The sequence below is a fragment of the Onychostruthus taczanowskii genome, unplaced genomic scaffold, assembly GCF_017590055.1.
Source record: "Onychostruthus taczanowskii isolate IOZ18803 unplaced genomic scaffold, ASM1759005v1 scaffold184, whole genome shotgun sequence".
Taxonomy (NCBI): domain Eukaryota; kingdom Metazoa; phylum Chordata; class Aves; order Passeriformes; family Passeridae; genus Onychostruthus; species Onychostruthus taczanowskii.
The window spans coordinates 1065770-1087977 of record NW_024499062.1 but is presented as its reverse complement, the minus strand read 5'-3'; the positions used below and the strand labels follow the sequence as shown (position 1 = coordinate 1087977).

Genomic DNA, 22208 nt, shown 5'->3' with positions numbered 1-22208 from the left:
GGAATGGGGACAGGGACAGAGGGGACAGAGGGTACGGGGGCAGAGGGACAGGAGGACAGGAATGGGGACAGAGGGACAGCAAGAGAGGGGACAGAGGGGACAGCGACAGAGGGGACACGGACAGAGGAGACACAGGGACAGATGGGACAGGGATTGGGGACAGGGCGGACAAAGGGGACAGAGCTGTGCTTGGACGGGACACGGGAAATCCCTGGCAGGGCTGGAGCATTCCAGGACCCACAGATCCCAGCGATCCCAGAGATCCCCGGATGGGGACAGCCCCTCCTGTCCCGCAGCTCCCGCCTGGAGCAGCGACATTCCCAAGGATGGGGAGAGGAGCAGGCCGGGAGCCGCGCAGGGACAACCCGCAGATGCCACCAGGGACGCGGGGACAAAAATCCCAGCTGGCAGCTCCCACGATTCCCGCTCTCATCCCAGGAAACCCCGCTGGTGCCACCCGGGACAGCTCGCTGGTGGCACTGCCAGGCCTGGCGTGGCCCTGTCCCCGCTGCCCCCAAACCGCCGGGAATCTCCGGGAATGCCACGGGAGCGTCGGTGCCGCCCATCCCGGCAGCCGGATCTCACCTGTTCCCGGGAATTCCGCGCTGCCCGAGGGCTGGGAGCCACCCAGGGCTGGATCCGGGCTTTTCCAGCCGGGAAAAACATCCCGGGGGAGGCGGGAGCGCGGCCCCCCCCGGGCGGGCCGCTAATGGGATCAGCCCCGCTCCATCTGCTCGGCGCTAATCCCGGGAAACGGCACCGGGAAGCGCCGGGGGTCACCGGGAAATCCCGGGAACTGGAGACGGAAAGCGCGGAGAGATTCCGGGAATCGCGGAGAGATTCCGGGAATCTGGGGGGATTGAGGAAATCGGGGAGAAATTCTGGGAATTGGAAGGGATTACGGGAATCAGAGAGAAATTCTGGGAGTTGAAATTATGGGAATCGGGGAGGAATTCTGGGAATAGCAAGGAAATCACAGGAATTGGGGAGAAATTACTGGAATCTGAGAAATTCTGGGAGTTGAAGAGAAATTATGGGAATCGCGGAGGAATTCTGGGAATTGGGGCAGGAATTACAGGGATTGGGGAGAAATTCTGGGAATTGAAGAGAAATTATGGGAATCGCGGAGGAATTCTGGGAATTGGGGCAGGAATTACAGGGATTGGGGAGAAATTCTGGGAATCAGAGAGAAATTCTAGGAATTGAGGAGAAATTCGGGTAATCAGAGAGAAATTCCGGGAATCGCGGAGAGATTACGGGAATCGGGGAGAAATTCTGGGAATTGAGGAGAAATTATAGAAATTGGGAAGGAATTCTGGGAACTGAGGAGAAATTCTAGGAATCAGAAAGAAGTTCTGAGAATTGGGGAGGAATTATGGGAATCGTGGAGAAATCCCAGGAATCAGAGAGAAATGATGGGAATAGCAAGGAAATTACAGAAACTGGGGAGAAATTCTGGGAATCTGAGAAATTCCAGGAATCAGAGAAAAATTCCGGGAATCAGAGAGAAATTCCGGGAATTGGGGAGGAATTATGGGAATCATGGAGAAATTCTAGGAATTGGGGCAAAATCCCAGGAATCGGGGAGAAATCGTGGGAATCAGGGAAGAATCCCAGGAATTACAGAGAAATCCCAGGAATCAGGGAGAAATTCTGGGAATGAGGGAGAAATCCCAGGAATCAGGGAGAAATCCCAGGAATCAGGGAGAAATCCCAGGAACTGGGGAGAAATTCTGGGAATCACAAAGAAATCCCATGGATCTGGGAGAAATCCAGGGAATCAGGGAGAAATTCTGGGAATGAGGGAGAAATCCCAGGAACTGGGGAGAAATTCAGGGAATCACAAAGAAATCCCGTGGATCTGGGAGGAATTCTGGGAAGCGGAGAGAAACCCAGGGAATCAGGGAGAAATTCCAGGAATCGCTAAGAAATTCTGGGAATTGAGGCAAAACCTCAGGAATCAAGGAGAAATTCTGGGAATCAGGAAGAAATCCCAGGAATTACGGAGCAATCCAGGGAATGGGGATCAGGAATCAAGGAGAAATTCTGGGAATCAGGAAGAAATCCCAGGAATTACGGAGAAACCCCAGAGAAATCCAGGGAATGGGGGAACGGCGCCGTCACCCCGCCGCGAGATCCCGCGAGTCTGGCACCAGCGGGAGACTCCAGACGCATTCCAGAGGGAGAACAGCTTGGGAAAGCTCCCACGTTCCCGCATTCCCACATTCCCGCATTCCCACGTTCCCGCATTCCCTCCCACAGCCGGCGGGGAAGCGCCTGCAGCGCCTGGAGTGGGAAAACGGCTTTTGGAATGGCCGGGAATAAAGCACTGGGAGCACATTCCAGAGGTTCTGGGATGAGGCTGGAGCCGGGAGAAGCCCCCTGGGCTCTGCTGGAATTCCCGTTCCTTGGTTTGATCCCCGCTTCCCAGGATTTCATCCCAAAGCCTGGCACGGGCAGGGAAGGGACCGGGAGCTCCTGGGGTGTCCCTGCGGGAATTCCCAGCGCATCCCTGGGATGGGATGGGGTGGGATGGGATGGGATGGGATGGGATGGGATGGGATGGGATCAGCCTGGGGACAGGAGCTGGAATCCCAAATCCCAATGATTCCCAGCGCCAGGAGCAGCTCCAGGCAGGAACAGCAGAAAGTCCTGGGGCTGGTTTGGGATTAGAATTAGAATTGGGATCAGGATCAGGACTGGGTTTGGGATTGGGATGAGGATTTGGTTTGGGATTGAGATTGGGTTTGGGATTGGGATCAGGATTGGGATTGGGATGGATCAGGACTAAGATCGGGTTTGGGATTGAGAACAGGACTGGGATTGGGATTGGGATCAGGATTGGGATCGGGGTTGGGATCTGGATCTTTTCCAGGAACAGGAACTCTGAGGGCCACAGCAAGAGGTCGGGGCAGAGATTGGGAAAATCCCTAAGGAAAAACCCCCTGGAGGGAGGGTTTGGATCAGGAGGATCCGGACACTTTTCCTTTGTCACCTCCTTGGGACATCTGTCCCCTCCCTGTCCCCATCCCAGTGCCACCGGTGCCAGCGGCAGCCGGCGCTTCCAAAGGGTCCGGGAGAATCCCCACGGCTCCTGCCCAGCCACATTCCCGTGGGATTTTCCTGCTGGTGGCACATCCAGAGCCGCAGCCACTCCTGCTCAAAGTCGGCACCGCTCGGAGCCTTTCCCAGCTTTTCCCAACTTTTCCCATTCCCATTCCTGCCCTCAACTCTCCACACCTGAGCCAGGAGTGCTCTGAGCCCTGCCAGCCTTTTCCAACCTTTCCCAGCCCTTTCCAACCTTTCCCAACCCTTTCCAACCTTTCCTAGCCCTTTCCAACCTTTCCCAGCCCTTTCCAACCTTTCCCAGCCCTTTCCAACCTTTCCCAGCCTTTTCCAGCTTTTCCCAGCCTCTTCCAGTTTTTCCCATTCCCATTCCTGCCCATAGGGACTGCTCTGAGCCCTGCCAGTTTTTTCCAGCCTTTCCTAGTTTTTCCAGCTTTTCCCAACCTTTTCTTGCTTTTCCCAGTCTTTCCCAGTTTTTTTTCAGCCGCTCTGAGCCCTGCCAGTTTTTTCCAGCTTTTCCCAGTCTTTTCCAGCTTTTCCCAACCTTTTCCTGCTTTTCCCAGCCTTTCCCAGTTTTCTTCAGCCTTTCCCGACTTTTCCCATTCCCATTCCTGCCCGCAGTGACCGCTCTGAGCCCTGCCAGTCTTTCCCAGCCTTTTCCAGTTTTTCCCAGCCCTTCCCAACTTTTCCAGCCTTTTCCCATTCCTGTTACTGCCTGCAGGGACCGCTCTGAGCCCGGCCAGCCTTTTCCAGCTTTTCCCAGTTTTTTTTCCAGCCTTTTCCAGTTTTTCTGTTTTTCCCAGCCTTTCCCAGTATGTTTTTCTCATCCTTTCCCAGTTTTTCTCATTCCTGCCCCCATCTCCCACTCCTGATCCCCAGAGAAGTTTCCTGGCTGCATCCCCTGTTCCAGGGCCATTCCCGGCTGGATCCCCACCTCAGGGCCATTCCCAGCCTCATTCCCGGCGGGATCCCCGGCCCCAGAACCATTCCTGGCTGGATCCCCGGCCCCAGGGCCATTCCCAGCTGGATCCCAGGCCGCAGGGCCATTCCCAGCCATTCCCAGTTTTTTTTCCAGCCTTTTCCAGTTTTTCTGTTTTTCCCAGCCTTTCTCAGTATGTTTTTCTCACCCTTTCCCAGGTTTTCTCATTCCTGCCCCCATCTCCCACTCCTGATCCCCAGAGGAGTTTCCTGGCTGCATCCCCTGTTCCAGGGCCATTCCCGGCTGGATCCCCACCTCAGGGCCATTCCCAGCCTCATTCCCGGCTGGATCCCCCGCCCCAGGGACATTCCCGGCTGGATCCCCCATTCCAGGGCCATTCCCGGCTGGATTCCCCACCCCAGGGCCATTCCCGGCGGGATCCCCGGCCCCAGGGCCATTCCCAGCCGCATTCCCAGGAAAGGCTCACCTGGCAGGAGAGTCACGGGCCGGGCTCACAGCTCTCCCTCCTCATCCACCTGCGGGGGACAGAGGGGACAGGTCAGAGCATTCCCGGGAACAGGAACGCTGGAAATGCATCCGTGGACACCGCGGGTGGCAATGGGAGAATTCCCAGAAAAGGGACAGCAGGGACAGGGAAGGGCACATCTGGTGTCACAAGGAAGTCAAATTCTGAGCTCTGAGAATTCCTGACAGAGGAGTCCATCCTTATCCCGAGAATTCCTGACAGACAAACCCATCCTTATCCTGAGAATTCCCACCACAGGAGCCCATCCTTATCCCGAGAATTCCCACCACAGGAACCCATCCTTATCTCGTGCTGTCCCAGTGAGAGCTCCAGGGAACATCCCAGGGATCAGGGAGAGGGATGATGGATGCAAGGACCTGGCTCAGCAGGAACCATGGATGCTTTTCCCACCCCGGATCAGTGGGATCTTCCAGCACCGATCCCACCATGGATCAGTGGGGTTCTTCCCACCCTTTTCCCACCTGGGATCAGTGGGATCCTCCAGCACCAACCCCACCATGGATCAGTGGGGTTCTTCCCACACTTTTCCCACCTGGGATCAGTGGGATCCTCACTTTTCCCACCCCAGATCAGTGGGATCCTCCACTTTTCCCACCCCGAATCAGTGGGATCCTCCAGCACCAATCCCACCATGGATCAGTGGGGTTCTTCCCACACTTTTCCCACTCTGGATCAATGGGATTGCTTCCTCCACTTTTCCCACTCTGGATCAGTGGGATCCTCCACCTCTCCCACCATGGATCAGTGGGGTTCTCCCCACACTTTTCCCACTCTGGATCACTGGGATCCTCCAGCACCAATCCCACCCCGGACCAGCGGGATCCACTTTTCCCACCCCGGACCAGCAGGATCCTCTCCCGGCTCACTCCCAGCCTCCCCTCGGTGCCACCGGCCCCGAATGTCCCCACGGGGGTCTCCCCTTTCCCTTCCTCCACGGGGCCGGCGCCCACCTCCAGCCCGGAAATTCAGGAAGGGCATCCAGGGAATGGGAACATCCAGGGAGCCTCTGGGGCAGCTCGCCGCCACCAAAGCTGCGCTCGGGGCGGGCGCTGAAATGGCTGCTGGTTCTTGGGGAATTAAAAATGCATGGCTTGGGAATTCTCCGAGCGCCGCAGCTGCTGCGAGCCGGGAAGGGGGGGAAAAGGGGGGAAAGGGGGGAAAAGGGAGAAAAAGGGGGGAAAGGGGGGAAAAAGGGAGAAAAGGGCCGTGCCCAGGGCGCCCTTTGTGCCCCAAAACTCCTGGAGCGCCACGCAGGTGTCTGGCCGGAATCCTGGGAATGTTTCCCAAGGTTTCCTCCTTCCTGCACCTGGAGAAGTCGCGGCTGGTGTGGAAAACGACGCTGGCGGAATTCCCGAGGGGCCGGAGCGGCCGCGGCTGCCGCTGTCACCAGCTCAGGGGACACTTTTGGGGGCAGGGAAGCGGCGCTGGGATTTGTAGGATCTACAGAAAGGTTCCTGGGAATATCCAGGGAATGCTCTGCCTGCAGGGACATCCAAGCTCCCCGAGAGAATCCTGGTTTTGGGATGAGGGAAAACACCCCCACAGGCTCCTTCCCACCAGGAACACCCCAAAATCCCGGATTTTGGCTGCTCCAGAGCCCAGGAAAGGACTGGGAGCAGCCCAGGCCTTCCCAGCCTGAGCTTCCCGTAAAACACAAATCCCAGGAAAACCCAAAACAGGAGGGAAGAGCGACCAAAGGGCGAGGAGAACTCGCGGGAAGGGGGAGGAAAAGGCGGAATCGCCACCTCGGGATTTGGGAGAGGAGAGGGGAGTGAGATAAGAGCCGTGACATCCTGAGCGGGAGCGGAAAATCCCGTGGGATCTGGCGCTGAAGGGGAGGAAACGCTTCCCTGCCTGGCAGGAAGCGCCAAGGAGAGAATTCCCAGCCGGATCCAGAGGTTCCGGAGGGGGAGGCGCTCCCGTGGTGGCTCCGGGGGTCACGGCAGCACCGGGAGGGATTTTCCTGCTCTCCAGCCCTTCTTCAGGGCTCGCCCGGCTGGAATTCCAGCCCTGGGAATGCGCATCCAGCGATTCCAGAGGCGCCGGGAAGAGAAATGGGATGCTGGCAGGAGGAGATTCTCCTCCTGGGAACGGGAGGGAGAAGATTCCAGAGTTTTTCATCGGCCCCCAAGAAATTCAACTCGGCACAGGGAATGAATTGTGCCAGAGATCCGGGAGGTTTGCAGCCGGCTTTCCCGAGGATCCTGGGATCCTTGTTCCCATCCCAACCCTCAAATCCCAAAGGATCCTGGGTTTTGGGATCCTTCTCCCATCCAAACCCTGACATTCCCGAGGATTCTGCATTCTGGGATTCTTCACATCCCAACCCTCCCATTCCCAAAGGATCCTGGGATTCTCATTCCCATCCCAACCCCGACATTCTCAGGAATCCAGGAACCCTCGTTCCATCCCAAACCTCACATTCCCAAGGACCCTGGATCCTGGGCTTCTTGTTCCCATCCCAACCCTCACATTCCTGAGGATTCTGGGCTTCTTGTTCCCATCCCAACCCTCACATTTTTCCAGAAAATTCCCTAGGAAAAAACCCCAAACCAGGCCCAGTTTTTCCGGGAAAACAAAACTCATCCACGGATCCGGAAAAATCGTCACCTCCCGCTGCCGCCCCCCTGTCCCCTGAGGATGGCAGCGACACCAGGGAGAGCTCCGGGATCTCCCATCCCAACGGGATCCCCCAGGGACCCTCCAAAGGATCGGGAACCACACGGGGAGGACCCCGCAGGCCTCATCCCGGATTCCAGTCGCTTTTCCAGGCGGGATCATCCCAAGGACGCGGCCGCGGGGCCGGGAAGGGCCGCGGGCGTTTCCTGCGGGAGGGAACGAGCGGCCGACGGCGCTTCCGGCCATTCTTGCCGCTCCCCGGAGGGTTTCCAGAAAAAGCAGAGTGATCCAGGCCTGGAAGCTGAAATCATTCCCGAAAAAAAAGGCAGGAATGCCAGCCCTTCCTATGGGATGAGGCGGCAGCCAGCCCAGACCCCAAACTCCGTTTTTGGGGTTTTTGGTGCCCGGCACTGAGTCCAAACCCATCGGGGTCTCCTGGTTCTTCTAATCCCAGCGTGAAAATTCCACTGGAATTTGGGATGGGATTCCCAGGGAAGTGTTGGGGTCCCCGTCCCTGGAGGTGTCCAGGGAATTCCTGGATGTGGCACTCAGGGCTCTGGGTTGGGGACCGGGCACGGGTCCTTGGGCTTGGTGACCTTGGAGGGTTTTTCCAACATAAATAATTCTGGGATCTGGGCTTCTGGAATTCTGAGGTTCTGGGGGTTTGGATTGCGGGATTCTGGACTGTGGGAATATGGGATTTTGGATTCTGAGATTCTGGGATTGTGGGATTCAGGCATTTTGGGATTCTGGGGTTTTGGATTCTGGGATTCTCAATTATGGGATCGTGGATTTCTGGGATCTGGATTGTGGGATTCTGGAATTTTGGATTCTAAGATTCTGGGGTTCTGGAATCTGGGATTCCATTCTGAGATTCTGGGATTGTGGGGTTCAGGCATTTTGGGATTCTGGGATTCTCGAGTCTAGGGTTCTGGATTATGGGATCGTGGATTTCTGGGATCTGGATTGTGGGATTCTGGGGTTCTGGATTGTGGGATTCTGGAATTTTGGATTCTAAGATTCTGGGGTTCTGGAATCTGGGATTCCGGAATTTTGGATTCTGAGATTCTGGGATTCTGGAATCCTGGATGTTGGGATTTGGGGATTCTGGGATTCTCAGGTTCTGGAATTCTGGGATTCTGGATTCTGGCATTTGGATTTCTGGGATTTGGGGATTCTGAAATCCTGGATTCTCCGATTCTGAGTTCTGGCATTCTGAGATTCTAAGATCCTGGATTCTGGGATTTGGGGATTCTGGGGTTCTGGGATACTGAAGTTCTAGGACTCAGGATTCTGGGATTCTGGAATTTTGGATTCTGAGATTCTGGAATCCTGGATTTTGGGATTTGGGGATTCTGGGATTCTCAGGTTCTGGGATTTTGATGTTCTGGATTCTGGCATTTGGATTTCTGGGATTTGGGGATTATGAAATCCTGGATTCTGGGATTTGGGGATTCTGGGTGCTGGGATTCTCAGATTCTGAGTTCTGCCATTCTGAGATTCTAAGATCCTGGATTCTGGGATTTGGGGATTCTGGGGTTCTGGGATACTGAAGTTCTAGGACTCGGGATTCTGGGATTCTGAAATCCTGGATTCTGGGATTTGGGGATTCTGAAATCCTGGATTTCTGGGATTTGGGGCTTCTGGAGTTCTAGGACTCAGGATTCTGGGATTCCCTGAAAGTGCCCCCCACAACAGCATCCCCTCCCCGCCGGGACTGTGCGGGGCCATGCAGGGGACACCTGCGGGGTGCAGGGCACATCTTTGGGGTGCAGGGGGCTCTGCGGGGTGCAGGGGACACCTGTGGGGTGCAGGGGACATCTTTGGGGTGCAGGGGACACCTGCGGGGTGCAGGGGGCCACTTTGGGGTGCCATGGGGACATCTTCGGGGTGCAGAGGACATCTTTGGGGTGTAGGGGACACCTGCGGGGTGCAGGGGACATCTTTGGGGTGTAGGGGACACCTGCGGGGTGCAGGGGACATCTTTGGGGTGCAGGGGACACCTTTGGGGTGTAGGGGACACCTGTGGGGTGCAGGGGACATCTTTGGGGTGCCCTCCCGGGACCCCAGCCCTGCCAGCACCGCCCTGCCACCCCCGGGCCCCGCACGGCCCCGTTTGTCCCCGAGTCACGCGCCAGGGCCACCCCGGTGTCACCGAGCCGCCGGGGCCCTCAATATTTCATGAGAGAGGAACCGGCCGCTCCCTGCTCGGGTTACCGACAGCGCGTCCCTGCTGTCCCCAGCGCCAGCCGGGCGGCCTGGCACGGCCACACGCTGTCACCCGCTGCCACCCAGCCTGGCACTGCCACCCGCTGTCACCCAGCCTGGCACGGCCACACGCTGTCACCCGGCCTGGCACGGCCACCCACTGTCACCCATTGCCACCCGACCCTTTGTCACCCTCTGTCAGCCACTGCCACCCTCTGCCACACGCTGCCACCAGGCCTGGCCAGTGCCACCCTCTGCCAGCCACTACCACTCTCTGTCACCTGCTGCCAGCCTCTGTCCCCAGGCCTGGCTGCTGCCACCCTCTGCCACACGCTGCCACCAGAAATGGCCAGTGCCACCCTCTGTCACCCACTACCACTCTCTGTCACCTGCTGCCAGCCTCTGTCCCCAGGCCTGGCTGCTCTGCTGCTCTGCCACCACTGCCACCAGCTGCCACCAGGCCTGGCACCCACTGCCACCACTGCCACCAGGCCTGGCCCCCACTGCCCCCACTGCCACCAGGCCTGGCCAGTGCCACCCTCTGTCCCTTGCTGTCACCCTCTGCAACCACTGCCACCGGGCCTGGCACCCACTGCCACTGCTGCCACCTGCTGTCACCCACCGCCACCAGATGCCACCCTCTGCCACCAGCTGCCAGCCGGCCTGGCACCCAGCGCCACTCGCTGCCACCGCTGCCACCCACTGCCACCCGCTGTCCCCTGCCCGAGCTGCGGGGCTGTCACCGGGGCGGCACCGCCCGCCCCCGAGCCGTGCCCGTTGTCACAGTGACAGCGGTGACAGCGGTGACAGAGCCGCGCTGCCTCCGGGAGTGGGATGGTGGCAATTTACTCTTTGTGCTCCTTTTAGCTGCGGCTCCCGCTCCCGCGCCGGGGGGGAGGGAGCTCGGGATCCGGGAATTCGGGAATTCGGGGGTTGAGGGAGTCAGGGAGTCAGGGGAATCGGGAATTTGGGGATTGAGGGAGTCAGGGAGTCAGGGGAATCGGGGATCCGGGAGTCGGGAATTCGGGGGTTGAGGGAGTCAGGGGAATCGGGGATCCGGGAGTCGGGAATTTGGGGGTTGAGGGAGTCAGGGAGTCAGGGGAATCGGGGATCCGGGAGTCGGGAATTTGGGGGTTGAGGGAGTCAGGGAGTCAGGGGAATCGGGGATCCCGGAGTCGGGAATTTGGGGATTGAGGGATGCAGGGGATTCAGGGGATCCGGGCAGTTGGGAATTCGGGAATTCGGGGGTTGAGGGAGTCAGGGAGTCAGGGGAATCGGGGATCCGGGGAGTCGGGAATTCGGGGATTCAGGGAGTCAGGGAGTCAGGGGAATCGGGGATCCGGGGATTTGGGAATTCGGGGATTGAGGGATGCAGGGGATTAGGGGATTGGGGGAGTCAGGGATTCAGGGAATTCAGGGGAATCAGGGATTCAGGGAATTGGGGGATTCAGGGGAGTCAGCTATTATGGGGATTTAGGAATTCAGGGATTCAGAGGGTTCAGGGAATTCGGGGATTCAGGCAAATCAGGGATTCAGGGAATTTGGGAAGTCAGGGGAGTCAGCGATTATGGGGATTTAGGGATTCAGGGATTCAGAGGGTTCAGGGAATTCGGGGAATTGGGGAATTCAGGGAAGTCAGGGAATTTGGGGAATTGAGAGAATCAGGGGAGTCAGGGGATGTGGGAGATTCAGGAAATTCAGGGAATCTGGGGAATTTGGGGAATTCAGAGAATCAGGGGAGTCAGGGGATGTAGGAGATTCAGGAATTTCAGGGGATTCAGGGAATTCAGGGAATTTGGGGAATTCAGAGATAGCTGGAGCAGCAGAGAGCAGGAAGAGAACAGGATCCTGTCCCCATTCCCTGGCTCTGCTCACCCCCATTCCCAATTTTCCTCACCTCCCGTGCAGAAAGGACCCGGAGCGCTCCAAGGACCCTCCACCCACGGCTTTTCCCTGGAAAATCCGGGAGCAGCCCCACTGCACACGGATCCCTGAGCTCCACCCCAAATCCATCACGGCCAGAGAGGGCAAGGGGAGAACAGAATTCCCCTCTGGAATACTGGAGAGGGGAGGGGAGACCAGAATTCCCCTCTGGAATACAGGAGAGGAGAAAGGGGAGAACAGAATTCCCCTCTGGAATACTGGGAGAGGAGAAAGGGGAGAACAGAATTCCCCTCTGGAACACAGGGCAGGGGAACATGGAGAGATGGGAATGGGAGCCCAGGTTTCCCCTGGAACACGGAGAGAGGGAGGAAGGGAAGCCTGGATTGCTTCCCTGGAATACAGGAGAGGAGAAAGGGGAGAACAGAATTCCTCTATGGAATCCTGGGAGAGGAGAAAGGGGAGAACAGAATTCCCCTCTGGAATACTGGAGAGGGGAGGGGAGAACAGAATTCCCCTCTGGAATACAGGGCAGGGGAAGGGGAGCCTGGAACATGGAGAGATGGGAATGGGAGCCCAGGTTTCCCCTGGAACACGGGGAGAGGGAGGAAGGGAAGCCCGGGATGCTCCCCTGGAATACAGGAGAGGGAAGGGGAGCTGAGGCAGCGTCCCTGGAACATGGAAAGAGCCCAGGCTGCATCCCTGGAATACTGAGAGAGAGGAAAGGGAAGCCCAGGATGCCTCCCTAGAACACTGGGAGATGGGAAAAGGAACCCAGGATGCTTCCCTGGAACACTGAGGGAGGGGAAGGGGAAGCCCAGGCTGCTCCCTGGAATGTGAGAGGGAAAGGGGAGTTCAGGCTGTTCCCCTGGGATACAGGAGAGGGGGAAGAGGAGCCTGGAACACGGAGAGAGGAAAGGGAAGCACAGGATGGCTCCTGGAACACCAGGAGATGACAAAGGAGCCTGGGCTGCTTGCCTGGAATGCTGAGAGGAGAGGGGGAGTCCAAGCTGCTCCCTGGAACATGGAAAGAGCCCAGGGTGCTTCCCTGGAACACTGGGAGATGGGAAAAGGAGCCTGGGCTGCATCCCTGGAACGCCGTGAGATGGAAAAGGGAAGCCCAGGCTGCTTCCCTGGAACACTGAGAGGGAAAAGGAGCCCGGGCTGCTCCCCTGGAACATGGAAAGAACCCAGGATACATCCCTGGAACATTGGGAGATGGGAAAAGGAGCCCGGGCTGCTCCCTGGAAACTGTGAGAGGAGAGGGGGAGTCCAGGCTGCTTCCTGGAACACTGGGAGAGTCCAGGATGCTCCCTGGAACATGGAAAGAACCCAGGATGCTCCCTGGAACATGGAAAGAACCCAGGATGCTCCCTGGAACACTGAGGGAGGAAAGGGAAGCCCAGGCTGCTCCCTGGAACACTGGGAGAGGGAAAGGGGAATCCAAGCTGCTCCCGGGAATACAGGAGAGGAGAAGGGGGGAATGGAACCCCGAGAGATGGGAAAGGGAGCCCAGGTTTCCCCTGGAACACGGAGAGAGGGAGGAAGGGAAGCCCGGGCTGCATCCCTGGAATACAGGAGAGGAGAAGGGGGGAATGGAACCCCGAGAAACGGGAATGAGAGCCCAGGTTTCCCCTGGAACACGGAGAGAGGGAGGAAGGGAAGCCCGGGCTGCATCCAAGAACCCAGGATGCATCCCTGGAACACTGAGGGAGGAAAGGGAAGCCCAGGCTGCATCCCTGGAACACTGAGACAGGGAAAAGGAGCTCGGGCTGCTTCCCTGGAACACTGGGAGAGGGAAAGGGGAATCCAAGCTGCTCCCGGGAATACAGGAGAGGAGAAGGGGGGAATGGAACCCCGAGAAACGGGAATGAGAGCCCAGGTTTCCCCTGGAACACGGAGAGAGGGAGGAAGGGAAGCCCGGGCTGCATCCCTGGAATACAGGAGAGGGAAGGGGAGCTGAGGCAGCATCCCTGGAACATGGAAAGAGCCCGGGCCGTATCCCTGGAATACTGAGAGAGGGGAAAGGGAAGCCCAGGATGCCTCCCTGGAACATTGGGAGGTGGGAAAGGGAACCCAGGCTGCTCCCTGGAATACAGGAGGGAGAAAAAGGAATGCGGGCTGCATCCCTGGAACACCGAGAGAGGGAAAAGGAGCCCGGGCTGCATCCCTGGAATACAGAGAGAGGGAAAAGGAGCCCAGGAATGCAGAAGAGGACAGGGGGAGTCCAAAATTCTCCCCTGGCGTAAGGATGGAAAGAGCCCAGGATGCCTCCCTGGAACACTGGGAGGTGGGAAAGGGAACCCAGGCTGCTCCCTGGAATACAGGAGGGAGAAAAAGGAATGCGGGCTGCATCCCTGGAACACCGAGAGAGGGAAAAGGAGCCCGGGCTGCATCCCTGGAATACAGAGGGAGGGAAAAGGGAGCCTGGGCTGCATCCCTGGAATACAGAGAGAGGGAAAAGGAGCCCAGGAATGCAGAAGAGGACAGGGGGAGTCCAAAATTCTCCCCTGGCGTAAGGAAAGATGGCTGCATCCCTGGAATACAGAGAGAGGGAAAAGGAGCCCGGGCAGCCTCGCTGGGATGCAGGAGATGGGAAAAGGAGCCCGGGCAGCCTCCCTGGAATTCAGGAGATGGGAAGAGGAGCCCGGGCTGCATCCCTGGAATTCAGGAGATGGGAAGAGGAGCCCGGGCTGCATCCCTGGAATTCAGGAGATGGGAAGAGGAGCCCGGGCTGCATCCCTGGAATTCAGGAGATGGGAAGAGGAGCCCGGCACCCCCGGCCGTGCCCCCTCCCCGCACTCGCGCTCCACACGTGCCTCGCCGCCCGCACGTGGTGCCGCGCGGGGGAGGCAGCGCTGGGAATTTTTAGGGGCTGGAAATCTCGGCAGAACGTTCCGTAGCGTAGGGCTGCTCGGCTCTGCCAGAGCCGTTTTGGGGGGGTTCGGGTGGTTTTGGGCGGTTTTGTGTCCCCCCCGGAGCACGAGCGAGCAGCGCAGCACCAAACACAGGCGGCTGGGGCGGGGGGTGGGGGGTTCAGGCCAGAATTCCCACAATATTGAGAATATTCAGGAATTATCCACGTGCTGGGACGTTTAGGGCTTGCAGGCTGCTCGGCAACACCAAAAAAAAAACCCAAAATAACAGCGGTGCCCCATCCCTGGGAGTGCCCAAGGCCAGGCTGGAGCAACCCGGGAGACTGAAAAGTGTCCATGGATGGGGATGAGCTTTAAACAGCCTTCCACCCAAAGCATCCCAGGATCATTTTCCGGGAATAAAAGGCCCCTCCTCGGTGCCTTTTTTGCCCCTTTGGCCTGGCCCAGGGCTCCCGTGCAGGTGCAGGGAGCACAAAGAGCCCCCCGAGTTACGTAAGAGCGGCTCCGAGGAGGAATTTCGGGAATCTGCTGCCTCCACCACCCACAGGACAGGAGGACAGAAGTTTTTAGGGAAGTTTTATCCAGGGAAAACCCAGAGGGGACCTGCACCTGCTCAGCTCTGGAGTCTCCTTCCTCAGACCCGGGCTGGGAGGAGCAGAGAGGGATAAATTCACTTTTCCCGAGACATCGGGGGGGCAAATCCACCGGCTGAGGCCCAGGAAGGAAGAGAGCCCCACAGACGCCACAAATCCCATCAAAGCCCTGCTCGGGGCCGTCCTGCACCCCCCGGGGGCCGGGAGCAGCTCCTGAGCCATCCGGGCCGGGCACAACTCCCTGCGCAACTTCAGCTCCCGAGCCAGAAAATCGCGTTTTTTCGGGGGAGGATGGGAAGAGGAGCCCGGGCTGCATCCCTGGAATGCAGGGGATGGGAAGAGGAGCCCGGGCTGCATCCCTGGAATGCAGGGGATGGGAAGAGGAGCCCGGGCTGCATCCCTGGAATACAGAGAGAGGGAAAAGGAGCCCGGGCAGCCTCGCTGGGATGCAGGAGATGGGAAAAGGAGCCCGGGCAGCCTCCCTGGAATTCAGGAGATGGGAAGAGGAGCCCGGGCTGCTGCATCCCTGGAATACAGAGGATGGGAAGAGGAGCCCGGGCTGCATCCCTGGAATTCAGGGGATGGGAAGAGGAGCCCGGGCTGCATCCCTGGAATTCAGGGGATGGGAAGAGGAGCCCGGGCTGCATCCCTGGAATTCAGGAGATGGGAAGAGGAGCCCGGCACCCCCGGCCGTGCCCCCTCCCCGCACTCGCGCTCCACACGTGCCTCGCCGCCCGCACGTGGTGCCGCGCGGGGGAGGCAGCGCTGGGAATTTTTAGGGGCTGGAAATCTCGGCAGAACGTTCCGTAGCGTAGGGCTGCTCGGCTCTGCCAGAGCCGTTTTGGGGGGGTTCGGGTGGTTTTGGGCGGTTTTGTGTCCCCCCCGGAGCACGAGCGAGCAGCGCAGCACCAAACACAGGCGGCTGGGGCGGGGGGGGTTCACGCCAGAATTCCCACAATATTGAGAATATTCAGGAATTATCCACGTGCTGGGACGTTTAGGGCTTTCAGGCTGCTCGGCAACACCAAAAAAAACCCCAAAATAACAGCGGTGCCCCATCCCTGGGAGTGCCCAAGGCCAGGCTGGAGCAACCCGGGAGACTGAAAAGTGTCCATGGATGGGGATGAGCTTTAAACAGCCTTCCACCCAAAGCATCCCAGGATCATTTTCCGGGAATAAAAGGCCCCTCCTCGGTGCCTTTTTTGCCCCTTTGGCCTGGCCCAGGGCTCCCGTGCAGGTGCAGGGAGCACAAAGAGCCCCCCGAGTTACGTAAGAGCGGCTCCGAGGAGGAATTTCGGGAATCTGCTGCCTCCACCACCCACAGGACAGGAGGACAGAAGTTTTTAGGGAAGTTTTATCCAGGGAAAACCCAGAGGGGACCTGCACCTGCTCAGCTCTGGAGTCTCCTTCCTCAGACCCGGGCTGGGAGGAGCAGAGAGGGATAAATTCACTTTTCCCGAGACATCGGGGGGGCAAATCCACCGGCTGAGGCCCAGGAAGGAAGAGAGCCCCACAGACGCCACAAATCCCATCAAAGCCCTGCTCGGGGCCGTCCTGCACCCCCCGGGGGCCGGGAGCAGCTCCTGAGCCATCCGGGCCGGGCACAACTCCCTGCGCAACTTCCCGAGCCAGAAAATCGCGTTTTTTCGGGGGAGATCCACCCCCTCCTGCCCAAACCACAGCCGGGGGAGCGGCAAAACCAACACCAGGCCCGGGCCACAAACCCCCCCCCCCCCGGCACCCCCCAAACTCTGCCGCCGCCTCCCGTTCCCGGGAACAATCCGCCCCCAAAATCCCGGCAGGAGCCCCGAGCACGCCCCGTTCCCCGCTTTTCTCCCCCCAAACCCCGCCGCTCCCGCTGCCCACGCGCCCCCCGGGCACATCGCAGCCCCCGCAGCCTCGGCCTCCGGTCCCCAAAAACCCCACGCCCATCCCCGCCGCTCCCGGCGCCGGCCCCGCTCCCGCCCCCGCGGCCCCCGAGCATCCCCCGCGCTCCCGCCCCCGACCCCCGGCACGGCGCATCCCGCCTCCCCCGGTGCCTCCCCCGTTTCTCGGTGTCCCCCGGTTCCTCCCGCCCCGCCCCGCCGGGTTCTCCCCCCTCCCGGGATGAGCCGCGGGGGCGGGGGGCAGGCGGCGACCCCCGCGCCGGGCAGCCAGAGCTCCTCGGTGCCCCCCGGTGCCCCCCGAAACCCGCCCGGTGACCCCGGGGCGAGGCACCGGCACCTCCCCGGCCCCTCCGAGGGCACCGGGCGGGTCCCGGCCGCACAGCCCCGGGGGGAGCGGGGCAGCCCCAGCCCCGCGCTCGGGGGGCGGCGGGACCCCCGGGCCGGTGCCGTTACCTGGCTCGCTGCCCCTCTCGGCCGGCGGCCGCTCCGCTGCTGGCGCCCGCGGGGCCGGATCCCGCAGGAAACTCCCGGCCCCGGCGGCTCCGCTCGGCCCCTTTCCTGCCAGGAAGGGACACCCGGACCCGAGGCCACCGCCCCCGGGCGCGTCCTGCCCGGCCAGGGGACAGCGGGACAGCCCGGGGCTCACAGGGGACAGGGGGGCTCACAGGGGACAGGGGGACAGCCCGGGGCTCACAGGGGACAGCGGGGCTCACAGGGGACAGCCCGGGGCTCACAGGGGACAGCGGGGCTCACAGGGGACAGCCCGGGCCGCCCTCCGGCCGCGGGGCACCGCCAGTCGGGATGGGGCACAGGGCAGTACAGGGGCACAGGCGACTGCGGGTGACAGGGGCATGCGGCATGTCCAGCTGCGGGGACATGCTGCATGGACTGGGGTCCCTGGAGTCAGTGCCTGGCTTTGGTGGCAGTGCCAGCTCTGGGGTCTCTGGGGTCAGTGCCCGCTGTGGGGGCAGTGCCCGCTCTGGGGTCTCTGGGGGCAGTGCCAGCTCTGGGGTCAGTGCCCGGCTTTGGTGGCAGTGCCCGGCTTTGGTGGCAATGCCAGCTGCGGGGTCAGTGCCCGGCTTTGGTGGCAGTGCCAGCTGCGGGGGCAGTGCCCGGCTTTGGTGGCAGTGCCAGCTGTGGGGTCACTCCAGCTCCGGACGCGCTGCCCGGCCCTATCGGCAGCGCAGGAAACACCTTGGCGGGACCGGGATTGTCCCTTCCTGCGGGACCCGGGCGGGGACAGGCCCGGCACGGGGACAGAGGGACGCGGGGACAGAGGGACACGGGGACAGGCGGTGCCCTGGCTGTGGCGCCCGCTGTGGCACTGCCCCGGCCAGGCGTGGGTGGGGACACAATGCCGGAGCTGGGCGGGGACAAGGGGACAAGGGGACAAGGTCACAGCTCCTGCCGGGCACGGGGCCAGCTCACAGCGCGGTGACCCCTGGCACGGAAGGAGGGACTCACCCCCTCCCACACCGCTGCCCGCCCCGCGTGTCCCCATGTCCCCTCCCCCTGTCCCCTGCGTGTCCCCATCCCCCTTTTCCTGGCCCACCTGGATGTCGCCATCCCCCTTTTCCTGTCCCCATCCCCCCTTTTCCTGTCCCCCCTTTTCCTGCCCTCTCCGATGTCCCCAAGCCCTCCCTGCCCTGGTGTGCCCCTCCAGCTGTCCCCTGCCCTCTCACGTGTCCCCTCACCTCCTTTTCCTGCTCCCCGCACGTGTCCCTGTCACCCCCCATGTCCCCATGCATGTCCCTCTCCCCTACCCTGTCCCCATGAGTGTCCCCATCCCCTGCACCCTGTCCCCCCAGCCTGTCCCCACTGTGTCCCCATGTGTGTCCCCCTCCCCTGCACCCTGCCCCCCCACCCTGTCCCCACGCATGTCCCCGTCCCCCCAAGCCTGTCCCCACGCGTGCAGGAGCTCAGGCGTGTGACAAAGCCACACAGGGCAGTGCCATGTGCCAGTGCCCCCAAGTGCCACCCTCCCTCCTGCCACAGCCCTGCCCGACAATTGTCCCCGCTTTTGTCACCGGAGCTGTCCCGGGGCTCGGGGACAGAGGGGACACGCCCACCCCTGGGACATCTCTCCAGCATTCCCGGGGATTTGTGTCCCTTCCTCCTCTGCCCGTGTCACCGCTGTCATCCCCAGGCTCAGGAGCAGCGCCCAGCTTTGTCCTTTGGCCTGGTTCGGATCCAGAGATTTTATTGGGATTTTTTGGGATTTTTTACCTCGCGGAAGGGAAACGTCCCGGATTTCCTTCAGGAGAGCCCAGGAGGCGCCGCTCCCGGCAGGCTGCCCTGTCCCCCACATTCCAGAAGCTCTCCGAGGGGCCGGGACAATTCCAGCGGCCCCATGGCACCGGAACAAATCCCGCTGGGACGGCGGGAATGGGGCAGGACCCTCGCATGGGAGTGGGATCGGGAATGGGATCAGGAAATGAGGACTGGGATTGGGAATGGGATTGGGACTGGGATCAGGAATGGGCTCAGGAAATGCGGACTGGGATCGGGAATGGGATCAGGAAATGGGGACTGGGATTGGGAATGGGATCACGAACAGCACCAGGAGTGGGATCAGGAATAGGATCAGGAAATGAGGACTGGGATGGGGAATGGGATCAGGAAATGAGGACTGGGATTGGGAATGGGATTGGGACTGGGATCAGGAATGGGTTCAGGAAATGAGGACTGGGATCGGGAATGGGATTGGGAATGGGATCAGGAAATGAGGACTGGGATTGGGATGGGAAATGGGACTGGGAGTGGGATCAGGAATGGGATCAGGAAATGAGGATTAGGATGGGAAATGGAACTGGGAGTGGGATCAGGAATGGGATTCCTCTGGGCATCCCTCTGATCCCACTGGGATCCTGCTGGCCATCCTAGCTGTATCCCACTGATTGTCCCTCTGATCCCCCTGGATCTTGCCTGGGCACAGACAGGGCTGGCAGCTCCCAGGAAAATCCCCTTTCCATGCCTGTATCCTGAGTTTCCTGCTCTGGAGAACCCCAGGTGTTCCCTGGGCACCTGGCTGGGGAAGGGCTGGGAAGGATCCAGGCAGAGCCCAGGGAGGGTCCAGGCAGGATTTGGGAAAAACCCAGGCAGGCTCTGGGAAGTGTCTGGGCAGGGTCTGAGCAGGATCCAGGAAAGATCCAGGCAGGACCTGGGCAGGGGCTGGACAGGACTTGGTCAGGATTCAGGAGAGATCCAGACAGGGTCTAGCAAGGATCCAGGCAGGACCTGGGCAGGATTTGGAAAAGATCCAGGCAGGGTTGGGACAAGGTTTGGTCAGGAACTGGAAAAGATCCAGGCAGGGTTTGTGACAGGATCCAGGACAGATCCAGGCAGGGTTTGGGCCAGGATCCGGGACAGATCCAGGCCAGGATCCAGGACAGACCCAGGACAGACCCAGGCAGGGTTTGGGGCAGGATCCAGGACAGATCCAGCCAGGGTTTGGATTGGGAATGGGGGGGATCACAGGCCAGGATCCAGGCCAGACCCAGGCAGGGTTTGGGCCAGGATCCAGGACAGACCCAGGACAGATCCAGGCAGGGTTTGGGGCAGGATCTGGGACAGATCCAGGCAGAGTTTGGGGCAGGATCCAGGACAGATCCAGGCCAGGATCCAGGCCAGACCCAGGCAGGGTTTGGGCCAGGATCCAGGACAGATCCAGACAGGGTTTGGGGCAGGATCCGGGACGGATCCAGGCCAGGATCCAGGACAGATCCAGGCAGGGTTTGGGGCAGGATCCGGGACGGACCCAGGCAGGGATCCGGATCCGGGACGGATCCAGGCCAGGATCCAGGACGGATCCAGGCAGGGTTTGGGGCAGGATCCGGGACAGACCCAGGCAGGGTTTGGGCCAGGATCCAGGACGGATCCAGGCAGGGTTTGGGGCAGGATCCGGGACGGATCCAGGCCAGGATCCAGGACGGATCCAGGCAGGGTTTGGGGCAGGATCCGGGACGGATCCAGGCCAGGATCCAGGCCAGACCCAGGCAGGCTCGGCTCAGGTTGCCACCAAGCCGAGCAGGGCTGTCCCAGGCTGTCCCCACGCCCGAGCGGGTGGCCCTCCGCAGGTGACACACACAGGGACAGAGCCTGTGTCCCTTCACAGCCACCCCACACTGCCCTGAATGCCGGGAATGCCAGGATAACCCCATCCAGCCACTCCCCTCAATCCTGGGAGAACCCTATGCACCTGCACCCCTAAATCCCGGGATAACCCCATCCATCGGTCCCCTAAATCCTAGGATAAACCCACCCAGCTACACTCCTGAATCCTGGGACAACCCCATCCAGCTCTCTGCTAAATCCCGGGATAACCCCATCCAGCTGTTCCCTTAAATCCCGGGATAACCCCATCCAGCCAGGACAACCCCATCCAGCTGCTCCCCTAAATCCTGGGATAACCCCATCCAGCTGCTCCCCTGAATCCCGGGATAACCCCATCCAGCCGGGATAACCCCATCCATCTGCTCTCCTAAATCCCGGGATAACCCCATCCAGCCAGCTGTACCCCTAAATCCCGGGATAACCCCATCCAGCCGCTCCCCTGGGTCCCGGGCTGGATTTTAGGAAGAGGATTTTCCCCCGGGGGCGCTGCCCAGGCTCCCCAGGGAATGGTGACATTCCCAAGGCTGCCAGAGCTCCCGCTGGGATTTCAGGGTGTCTGTGCAGGGCCAGGAGCTGGATTCTGATCCCTTCAGGTCCCTCCAGCTCAGGATTTCCGTAATCCCGGGATTCTGCCCCAAAACGGGGAGCAGGGACCCGCCCAGCCATGGATTTGCTGCCACCTAGAGCAGGACCGGAGCTGGAACCTCGGGAAGTTCGGGGAATTCCAATTTTACTGCTGCAGGAACAACCTCCCAGCGCCGGGAGCTGTGGGCATGGAAAGCGGCTCTTCCCAAAAGGCTCTGGGAATTCTGGCCGCCACCAAACTCCCGGCGCAAGGGAGGCTGTGCCCGTCCCGGGCTTCCCTGGGCAAGGAAAACCTGGAAACAAGGGAGAGAATCCGCCAAAAATCCCTCCTGGGAACGGGTGGGAATGGTCGGCCTGGGGGAGAGGAGGATCAGGATTTCAGCAGGATGGGAAAAGAGGGAAAAATTCTTCTCAGCACTGCCAGAAATTAAAATAAAACACCCCGAAACTTAAAAAAAAAAATCCACCCCAAAACACCACCAGGAAGAGGAGAACTCAGCACAGGCACACAGAGAAATTGTGGGATGTTCAAAATCCTCGGGAATATCGAAAATCCTGCTCGTGAGGGATTTATGGGTGCGGCTGGATGGGGTTGTCCCGGGATTTAGGGGACAGCTGGATGGGGTTATCCTGGCTGGATGGGTTTATCCCGGGATTTAGGTGTGCAGCTGGATGGAGTTATTCCAGGATTTAGGGATGCGGCTGGATGGAGTTTATCCCAGCTGGATGGGGTTTATCCCGGCTGGATGGGGTTATCCCGGCTGGATGGAGTTATCCCGGGATTTAGGTGTGCAGCTGGATGGGGTTAATCCCAGTTGGATGGGGTTACCCGGCTGGATGGGGTTTATCCCGGCTGGATGGAGTTATCCCGGGATTTAGGTGTGCAGCTGGATGGGTTTATCCCAGTTAGATGGG

The 22208-nt window shown here is 60.2% G+C and overlaps 1 protein-coding gene across 1 annotated transcript in view; it reads right to left on the bottom strand.

Annotated features, from left to right (window-relative positions):
- The window catches only part of SHANK3 (SH3 and multiple ankyrin repeat domains 3), a 153583-nt gene extending 136484 nt beyond the window's left edge, over window positions 1-17099 (bottom strand). The window contains exons 1-2 of the mRNA XM_041401084.1: window positions 17049-17099; window positions 4473-4521 (exon numbers count right to left, since the gene is read on the bottom strand). The gene's annotated coding sequence lies outside the window, so the exon portion shown is untranslated. The remainder of the gene's footprint in view (window positions 1-4472; window positions 4522-17048) is intronic.
- Window positions 17100-22208: the final 5109 nt, after the last annotated feature.